We start from the raw sequence: 11,723 nt of genomic DNA on the forward strand, positions 1-11,723 counted from the left end.
ATTCATCTTACGATCCCGGTGTCGGAACATGACACTCCGATCCCCTACTATCCTGGTGTCGGAACGTGACACTCCGATCCCCTACTATCCTGGTGTCGAAACGTGACACTCCGATCCCCTACTGCTACGTGTCGGTTCGTGACACCCGATCCATTAACCTCATTCTTTTAGTTCATCAAGCCTTCTTTTATATCAAGGCATCATCATTAATAGAGAGGTTTTAAGGTTTTTAAGATTCCACAGTATCATCATTATAAACCATCAATATTTACATAATCACAACATGAAACAACACAATTAAGCATATAGAAGACTTTACAATACCACCCAATACATATCAATCGCTATTTAGAGTTTACTATGAAATAGTATAAATCATAACCTACCTCCACCGAAGAATCGTGATCAAGCAAGCTATTCCTCAAAGCCTCTGATTTCCTCTTCGCTTCTCTCTTTCCCTCTCGCTCGTTCTCTCTTCTTTTCTTTTAATTTCTCCTCTTTCAAATTCTTTTTCTTCTACCCTAATTATCATATAATTAAGTATAAAAGATGGTAAAAGTAACCCACTAATTAATTCAAGGTTATCTCCTTTAACCCCCAAGTAATTAAATTATTAACATAAACCACTAACTTTATAATCATAAGCGGGAATAGTCCAAAACACCCCTTAAAACTTTTAACAGAAATCCGACCCAGTCAGGGTTACGCAGCCTGTGACGGTCCGTCGTGCCTGCGACGGTCCGTCCTGCTGAGTCGTCACAGAGTTCAGAGACTCAATTTCATTTGAGAGGTCTGTGACGGCCCGTCATGCCTGCGACGGTCCGTCCTGCCATTCCGTCGTGAAGTTCAGAGAGTCGATCTCAGTACCCAATTTTCCAGAGTCTAAGTGTTTTGGAACGAGACCCCCTCGACGGCCCGTCGTGCCCATGACGGTCTGTCGTGGCATCCGTCGACCCAGACAGTTACTACCAGAAATAAACTCTACTGCTCAAAACGACTAAACAAGTCGTTACCATAGATTCCAATTTACCCATCGTTCGTCCTCGAACGATCACAGGAAGAAAAACAAGGGCGAGAAAGAGTACCTGAGTCTGTAAAAAGGTGTGGGTATCTTTCTTGCATATCAGCCTCCTTCTCCCAAGTGGACTCTTCAACTGGCCGATTCTTCCATTGAACTTTGATAGATGCAATCTCCCTTGACCTCAACTTGCGGACTTCTCTATCTAAAATAGCAACATGCTCCTCCTCATAAGACAAATTCTCATCAAGAAGAACTGAATCGCAAAGAATGATGTAGTTTCCATCCCCATGGTATCTTTTCAACATAGACACATGAAATACCGGGTGCACTCCTGACAGTCCTGGGGGCAAGGCTAATTCATAAGCTACCTCCCCCACGCGCTTCAGAACTTCAAATAGACCAATATACCTTGGGCTAAGCTTACCTCGCTTACCAAACCGCATCACCCCTTTCATGGGCGGAACCTTCAGCAAGACTTGCTCACCCTTCATAAACTCCAAGTCTCTAACCTTTCGATCTGCATATTCTTTCTGCCTACTTTGAGCCGCTAGAAGCTTTTCCTGAATGCATTTCACTTTATCTAACGATTCCTCAGAAGGTCAGTACCCCAATGTCTAACCTCAAATGCATCAAACCACCCAATGGGAGACCTACATATTCTCCCATACAGTGCCTCAAATGGGGCCATATCAATACTTGAGTGATAGCTATTGTTGTATGAGAACTCTGCTAAGGGTAAGAAGTTATCCCAATGACCACCAAACTCTATCACACATGCACGAAGCATATCCTCCAAAACCTGAATCGTTCGCTTAGACTGACCATCGGTCTGAGGGTGAAATGCAGTACTAAGATCCAACCTAGTACCTAATTCAGCATGTAATGTTTTCCAAAACTTAGAAGTAAACTGCGTACCTCTATCTGATATGATGGAGAGTGGAACCCCATGTAATCAAACAATTTCTAAGATGTAGAGTTTGGCTAACTTCTCTGCATTGTAAGTCACCTTGACCGGAATGAAGTGAGCAGATTTAGTTAATCTGTCGACAATTACCCAAATAGAATCAAACTTACCCAATGTCTTTGGAAGACCAACCACGAAGTCCATTGCAATTCTCTCCCACTTCCATTCAGGAATGGGCATTCTCTGAAGTGTCCCTCTAGGCTTCTGGTGTTCATACTTTACCTACTGACAATTCAGGCATTGAGCAACAAAATCCACAATGTCACGTTTCATCCTACTCCACCAAAAATGTTGCTTTAGGTCACGATACATCTTGGTTGCACCAGGATGTATAGAATACCTTGAACTATGAGCCTCTGTAAGAATAGTGTGAATCAAATAATTGACGCGGGGTACACATTACCCTTCTCTTAATTCTCAAAACACCTTTCTCATCGATTTTTGCTTCTTTATCCTCTCCTCGCAACACCATATCCCAAATTCGGCTCAGCTTCTCATCAGTAAACTGCTTTCCCTTAATCTTGTCAAGAAAGGAAGATCTTGCCTCCACACAGGCCAAAAATCCTCCCTTCTCATTTACTTCTAGCCTCATAAGGTCATTAGCCAGAGTCTGAACCTCTCTAGCCAATGGGCGTCTGGAAACCTGTAAGTGAGCTAGGCTTCCCATGCTCCCTGCTTTTCTACTTAACGCATCTGCCACAACGTTAGCTTTTCCTGGGTGATACAAAATAGTGATATCGTAGTCCTTCAGTAGTTCCATCCATCTCCTCTGTCTCAAATTCAAATCTTTCTGAGTAAAGACATACTGTAGGCTACGATGATCCATATAGACTTCACACTTAACCCCATATAGATAGTGTCTCCATTGCCTCAATGCAAACACTACCGCAGCCAACTCCAAATCGTGGGTCAGATAATTACGTTCATGCACCTTCAATTGCCTCGAAGCATAAGCAATTACATTCTTCTCTTGCATTAGCACTCCACCCAAACCAGAATAGGATGCATCACAATAAACAATGAAATTCTTACCTTCCACTAGCAAGGTAAGAATTGGTGCCATAGTCAACAAAGTCTTGAGCTTCTGAAAGCTTTCTTCACACTCGTCCGACCATAAGAATGGAACACTCTGCTTAGTTTGTCAGTTGGGAAGCAACAGAAGAAAATCCCTTGACAAATTGACGATAGTAGCTAGCTAAACCAACAAAGCTCCTTACCTCTATAACATTAGTAGGTCTTACCCAACTCTTCACTGCTTCGATCTTAGAAGGATCCACCATCACTCCATCCCTAGAAACCACATGCCCCAAGAAGTACACTGAATCTAGCCAAAACTCACACTTGGAGAATTTGGCATAAAGCTTTTTCTCCCTCAACATTTCCAATACAATTCTCAAGTGCTCCTCATGTTCATTCCTGCTCTTCGAGTATACCAGTATATCATCAATGAATACAATGACAAGGAGATCCAGATAGGACTTAAAAATCCCGTTCATCAATCTCATGAAAGCAGCAGGGGCATTCGTAAGCCCAAAAGACATTACTAAGAACTCATAATGTCCATACCTGGTCCGAAAAGCAGTCTTTGGCACATCCGTTGCCCGTATTTTCAATTGATGATAACCAGATCTCAAGTCGATTTTTGAGAAGGTACAAGCACCTTGTAACTGATCGAACAAATCATCAATGCGAGGAAGAGGATACTTGTTCTTAATGCTTACCTTATTCAGTTGTCTGTAGTCTATGCACATCCGAAAACTTCCATCCTTCTTCTTCACAAACAAAACAGGAGCACCCCAAGGGGATGCACTTGGTCTAATGAAGCCTTTGCTTAACAACTCTTGAAGTTGGGCCTTTAACTCTCCTAACTCAGCGGGAGCCATTCTATAAGGGGGTATGGAAATGGGGTGAGTACCCGGCTCCAGATCAATGCAAAAGTCAATATCCCTATCCGGCGGCATACCAGGAAGGTCTGCAGGAAACACATCCAGAAACTCATGGACTATCGAAACCGACTCAATTGAAGGTACTTGGGTAGTATCATCCCTGAGGTGTGCCAAGAACGCTAAACACCCTTTACTAACCATTCTCTTATCTCGAAGAAAGGAGATGATACGAATTGGAGTGGAAGTGTAGTCACCCTCCCACACTAACGGATCTGTTCCAGGCTTGGCCAACGTTACAGTTTTAGCATTACAATCTAAGATCGCAAAATTTGGAGAAAGCCAAGTCATACCCAGAATTACATCGAAATCAACCATTTCTAAGATAACCAAGTCTACCTGAGTATTGCTCCCCACAAAAGTTACAAGACAAGACCTATACACCTTTTCAACTATCACAGACTCACCCACCGGAGTAGAAACACGAATAGGAATGTCAAGCAATTCACAATGTAAATTAAGACCAGTAGCAAATGAGGAAGATACATATGAAAATGTGGAGCCAGGATCAAATAATACAGAAGCCATGCAATCACAAACCAAAAGATTACCTGTGATAACAGCATCAGATGTCTCCGCTTCGGACCTCCCAGGGAAAGCATAACAATGGGCCCTATCACCTGTCTGCCCGTTGCCCCTACTATGTTGCGCTGCAGTAGTTCCAGTTTGCCCGCCACCCCGGTTGATTTGGTGACCTCCATTACCTTGGCCACCCCGTCCTCCAGAATAGTGGCCTCTTCCATGACCACCTCTACCTCTGACTATTGGGGGTCTGTAACTCTGTTTTGGACAATACCTCTTAATATGCCCAGTATCCCCACATCCATAACACTCTCTGGGTTCAAACATAGGTCTCTGTGAGAATGACGAAGTCTGGGGGTAACCTCCAAACTCAGAGAAATGTTGGCTGGACCGCGATGGACCCCCAGCTACAGCCTGCAGTGAAGACTGAATAGGTCGGGCTGGGTAACCTCCTGAACCCTGTCCTCTAGAGTAAGAACCATTAAACTCGCCTCCCTTACGAAACTTCTTAGAGGTCGATGCCATGGTGAAGTCGTCTGGCTTCACTCCCTCCACTTCTATCACAAAATCTACCACCTCCTGAAAGGATTTTGCTGCAGCAGCTACCTGTAACGCTGAAATCTGCAAATCTGACCTCAACCCCTTCACAAAACGGCGAATCCGCTCTTGTGGACTGAAGCAAAGCTGGGTGGCATACCTGGATAATGCACGAAACTTAGCTTCATAAGCAGTAACCGAAATCCTGCCTTGCTCTAGGCTCAGGAACTCATCTCTCTTCCTATCCCTCAAAGTCCGGGGTATATACTTCTCCATAAACAAGCTAGAGAATGATTCCCAAGTCATAGGTGGTGCCTGTGCTGGTTGACACTCAACATACAATCGCCACCACATTTTGGCATTTCCCTGAAACTGATAGGTTACAAACTCAACACCGAATCGTTCCACTATGCCCATCTTATGTAGTAACTCATGACAATCAACCAGAAAGTCATAGGCATCCTCAGATTCAGCACCCTTGAAAACTGGAGGTTTCAACTTCAAGAACTTACTGAAAAGTTCGTGCTGATAACTTGTCATTATAGGCCATGTAGTCAACCGAGGAAACGTGCCTATTTCCAATGAGGCATCCATGCGGGGAGCCACAACAACTGCATGTTGTACTCCCGGAACCTGAGGTGCTGGTGCAGAAAACACTGGAGGTGTCTGTCCATGATCAGATAACCCGCTAAGATAAGCAAGAACCTGATTAATCATCCCTAGGGTAGGTTGGGGTGGTAATTCCTCATTCTGCACTTGTTCATTTTCCCCTTCCTCACCCTCTCTTAATACTTCCTCAGTCGGTGGAGGAGTCACCGCCCTAGTACTAGATGGGCCAGGTGCTTGTCCTCTTCCTCTAGAAGACGTCCTCCCGCGACCTCTACCACGGCCTCTTGTCACTACTCCTCTTCGAGCTACAGCCCCAGTGGCTGGCTCAGACGCATCTTGTCTTGCCGGTGTTGGTGTTGGCGCAGTTGTTGCTCTAGTTCTAACCATTTGCGAAATAGAGTGAAGATGGTCAAATACCAATTTGTATCACCTAGATACCAGTTGGATCCAAGTAATAGCACTAAAGAAAGAAAGAATGGAATTTTCCTAAAGTCTTATAACCTCTCAAAGAAAAGTAAAGGTGTCCCCCTACCGTTCCTCAAGACTCTACTAGACTCGTTCTTGTGTGATAAGACCAACGAACCTAATGCTCTGATACCAAGTTTGTCACGACCCAAAATGAGCCGCGAGTGGCACCCACACTTATCCTCCTATGTGAGTGAACCAACCAATCTAAACCCCAACATTTCAACCATAATAAACAGAATATAATGCGGAAAACTTAAAACTCATTAATATAACCAATAAATAACTTCTAAAATTTATCAATTACTATCCCCAAAATCTGGATGTCATCACCACAAGAACATCTATCCTCGAATTACTAAATCTAAGAGTATCTAGGAAGCTAAAATAAGTAAACAAATGGTCCATGTCTGAACTTCAAGGACATCAAGACATGAATGAGAGAGAATCCAGTCCGAGCTAGGAACAATAGCTCACCCTGAAATCTGACGTGATGAAGACTGGCTAGAGTTGCGGTTGAGTTGAAGTCGATGGTACATTTGTTGCACTCCACAAATAACAAAGAAAGAAACATACAAGTAGGGGTCAGTACAAGGCACAAGTACTGAGTAGGTATCATCGGCCAACTCAAAATACAAAGCAATATATATCAGATAATAACATAAAATCAACCATAACACTTAATAGGTGACAACAAAGAGTACCATAATCATTGGCCACAACCCAAGCACATCTATGAGGACTCAAGCCTCCATACCATACTCATTTGGGAAACAGGTTCTTTAAATCTTAGTATATTAGCATAATTCAAGATTCATTCTCTTTACTATCCTGGTGTCGGAACGTGACACTCCGATCCCCTTAATATTCATTCATCTTACTATCCTGGTGTAGGAACGTGACACTCCGATCCTCTACTATCCTGGTGTCGGAACGTGACACTCCGATCCCCTCAATATTCATTCATCTTACTATCCTGGTGTCGGAATGTGACACTCCGATCCCTTACTATCCTGGTGTCGGAACGTGACACTTCGATCCTCTACTATCCTGGTGTCAGAACGTGACACTCTGATCCCCTACTATCCTGGTGTCGGAACGTGACACTCCGATCCCCTACTACTACGTGTCAGTTCGTGACACCCGATCCATTAACCTCATTATTTTAGTTGATCAAGCCTTCTTTTATATCAAGGCATCATCATTAATAGAGAGGTTTTAAGGTTTTTAAGATTCCACGGTATCATCATTATAAACCATCAATATTTACATAATCACAGCATGCAACAACACAATTAAGCATATAAAAGACTTTACAATACCACCCAATACATATCAATCGATCTTTAGAGTTTACTATGAAATAGTATAAACCTTAACCTACCTCCACCGAAGAATCGTGATCAAGCAAGCTATTCCTCAAAGCCTCTGATTTCCTCTTCGCTCCCTCTCGCTCGTTCTCTCTTCTTTTCTTTTAATTTTCTCCTCTTTCAAATTTTTTTTTCTTCTACCCTAATTATCATATAATTAAGTATAAAAGATGGTAAAAGTAACCCACTAATTAATTCAAGGTTATCTCCTTTAACCTCCAAGTAATTGAATTATTAACATTAAACCACTAACTTTATAATCATAAGCAGGAATAGTCCAAAACACCCCTTAAAACTTTTAACAGAAATCCGACCCAGTCAGGGTTACGCAGCCTGTGACGGTCCGTCGTGCCTGCGATGGTCCGTCCTGCTGAGTCTTCACAGAGTTCAGAGACTCAATTTCATTTAAGAGGTCTGTGACGGCTCGTCATGCCTGTGACGGTCCGTCCTGCCATTTCGTCGCGAAGTTCAGAGAGTCGATCTCAGTACCCAATTTTTCCAGAGTCTAAGTGTTTTGGAACGAGACCCCCTGGACGGCCCGTCGTGCCCATGACGGTCCGTCGTGGCATCCGTCGACCCAGACAGTTACTACCATAAATAAACTCTACTGCTCAAAACGACTAAACAGGTCGTTACAGAAGGGTTGTAAATTTTTCAAAGAGTTGTGACCTACGCTTTGTTTAATATAAATAGAGGGATTTTCTACAACTATTATTTGTAGGGTTTTTTCGTTATAGGGTAATCGAATTCAAATACATTAATTATGCTTCTTATGAAGTTTGTTTGATTCCTTAAAGTTTTCTTCCTCCAACTTCATGGATATTAATGTTTACTATAAGTCATAGTTATTCATGTAACTATGGAAATTTCTTCTTACTATTTTGGTGATCTTTTTAAAACTCTGTTAAAAATTTCAGCAATGATGATTGAAAATCGATATTTTCTTTCTTCCCTTCTTACAAGTTTCTTCATATAAATGATTTTAATCGCAAAGTGACATTACTACTCTTGCCCCTGTCAGTTCACAACTCATAAAACGACTGAAATTATTCAATTCATTATATTTTGTTCTTTAATAACAAAACATTTATTTCAAACATTATTATTTGTAGGTTTTTTTTTGTTATAGGGGAGCTGAATTTAAATACATTAATTAAGCTTCTTATGAAGTGTATTTTATTCCTCAAAGTTTTCTTCCTCCTATCTAATAAAGCTTAATCTTTTGTTGTAAGTCACTGTAATTCATGTATTTATTACAATTTCTTTTTTCTATTTTAGTGTCCTTTTTTTAACTCATTTATAAATTCCAGTGATGATGATTGAAAATTTATCTTCTATTGTCTCTTTCTATAGTTTTATTCATATAGTTTGTGAAAAATTTCTTGTGGGTTGTGTTATATTTTATATCATAGAACAATAAATATGTGATAACTAATACGAAACCAATGCTGAAATTTGTTAAAAAAAACAAACGGATTGCTCTCTTTTTTGTCACAGTTGGTATATTACTTTGATTGCTCATTCTTAGGTACAAACATTTTATATGTCATTGCACACTTCCTACAATATTAGAATAGAAACAATTAGTTCACTTCTTTTATCGCAAGTTAAATGATTTGCCATATTTCTTCATGTCTTCTTTTTAGGCATAATAAGTGATCAAGTTTTCTTGATACTAACAAATATCCAAAATATACTAAAATAGAATTATTTTTTGTCGGCAATGAATATGTGCAGTAACGAAGAGTACTAGAGCCTTTACCTACATTAATTAATTGTCATTAGATTCATTGTTGCTATAGACTTTTTCTAGGGACATTTATAGTTGTTGCTGAAGATCATTTTTGCCATAGGTTGAGAACTCTTTCTTTTGATAAAAAAAAAAATTTCTTTTGCTTTTTTAATAAAGTATTAACTCTTTGTTTTGGCTTCTTCCAATTATGTTTGTGCACTATAAACTTTGATGCAGACTGATAGACTATCTTTTTGAGAAATATGTTAAGCAACTTCTTGATTGTTAGGAAAGTAAGGTTGTATGTATTATTATTTGTGGATATTTGTGAGTTCAAGCACTCAGAAAATTATGCTTTGAGATTTTCATATATTATGTGTAAAAAATTTGGTTTAGAATATCAAGTTATGAATGATGTCGCCTAATACTTGGTTGATAATTACATTAATTCTTTGTAACTGCATAAAATAACCATAACCATAACAATAATTATGGTTCGATTCCAAATAAATTGGGTTGGTGATATGAAACGTAGGCAATAGTAATGACTATTCTAAGACGGTGAGGAAAAATATTTTTGATACCAACAATTTTAGGGTCATAAGTAAGGAGTCGAAGATCCTCCATTCGAATTAGTTAATTATGTTCTTGTATGGACGTGATGTTCCACTTTACTTGGAGTTTGTTGTTCAAGTTTTTTGGTCTCTTCTTTAACGCATAATGTTGTTCTTTATAAGTTCTTGGAATTTATAAAATTTCACTACTTCTGACCAACTATTTCCATGGAGATTTCTTGGACTTCTTTCTTATACTTACAATATCTCTATCACTCATAATTTTTGTATCAAAAAATCAAAATAAAAAAAATATAGAACTCTTAAGATTTTTTATTGCCTTAAGATAAGATATCTTGACAATGTAGTGTATATATCGAAAATTCAAATATTACCGAATGATCAATGTGATCTTAATAACATAGTTAAATTCCAAAAGAAGCACGGATAGTTTACCTAGTTATATAATAAGGGTGAGTCCATTAGGGACAATAAAGAGTAAAACAGTCAATAGCTTTATAAACAATGATTTTACGTAGAGGTGTACATGGACCGGGTTGGTTCATGTTTTCAAGTATCAAACAAAATCATATGTGTCAGGTTTCTAAGTTTAAACCAAATCAATGAACTCGAATTTTTCAACATCGATTTTTATGGGGGGATCTAGATTTTTCCGGTAAAATATTGATACAAACATATAATTAACTTGTACTTCAAATATTTCTTTAGTACTACCAAAATATAACTATCTATGATATTTTTATAAGAAAATTACACAAAATATGACGAGTGATGACACTAAAATATTCAACAAAAAAATAATGATAAAATCGCATAAAATAAATAGTGCAAACAAATAAGTCAAAATGAAAATGGTCATAATTAATAAAAAGTATTAAATTATACTAAAATAATTTTAATAAGTATCAATTATAAGATAAACATTAAGAAAACGAAATTAGGTTATGTATTTTATATAATTTTCTATACCAATGTAATAGTAAAGAACAAATAAATAATTAATATTAGTGTCATTTTTAGTGTTGAAATGATTCTTTTTGTTAGCAGTAGAATTGATTTGATTTTGATTTGAATTTTATCAGAACTACAAATATGTATCCATAGACTATAACCTTTATTAAATCATTTAAAATTTCAAGTCAAATTTGATATGAAATATTAAAAATAAAACTATTAAAAACTATAACAAACATTTATAAACTATATCAAAGTAAATATTTTTTTTGTATAAAATAAGTTAAGAAAACTATGTGTAAAATTTCGGGATGATTTGGTTTAGGGTTGTCTTTTAAAGTTAAAACCAAATCAATCTAAATATAGTAAGATGTTTTTTTCAATACCAAATCAAGTCAAACCAAATCACTAGTCAAATTTTTTTTTCAGTCTATGATTTGGTGAGATTATCGATTTGATTTTGTTCACCCCTATTTTTTTAGGAAAAACACAAAATATGGCAAACATTAATATATATTTAAAATAAATAGCTAAAATTCATTTTTTTATGTTATATGGATATAATTATACAATAAATAGCAAAGTTAATTATATATAAAAATAATTAGAAAATTTATTAATATTAAATAGGAAAGTTATTATTACACACCTAATTTATTATGTCTAGGCATGTTTTATGTGATTGGTTCCCCATGTTTACCCTCACTAATACTTTCTCTTTCATCAATCTTCCTATATCACAAAATTTATGTATTTTTCTCCCAAATTTCTTTTAAATTAGACCTTTCTGATGATTTAAAAGCAATTTTTTGTAATTTGAATTCATCAGATATCACTTGATTGATTATCTCCTCGTTTTTTATGAAGATCGTAGTTATATACATATGTGTTGCATCTATTTTTATAGGCTTTCGATTGACTGTTTCTATATTACAATGACTAGTTATAAAAAAAAGTAGTACAAGAAGAACACGAACAAAAAGAGATTGAGGTTTGTGTAATTGTCAAATTTGTATATAGTAAATAGTTAT

The sequence above is a fragment of the Solanum lycopersicum genome, chromosome 4, assembly GCF_036512215.1.
Source record: "Solanum lycopersicum chromosome 4, SLM_r2.1".
Lineage (NCBI taxonomy): Eukaryota > Viridiplantae > Streptophyta > Magnoliopsida > Solanales > Solanaceae > Solanum > Solanum lycopersicum.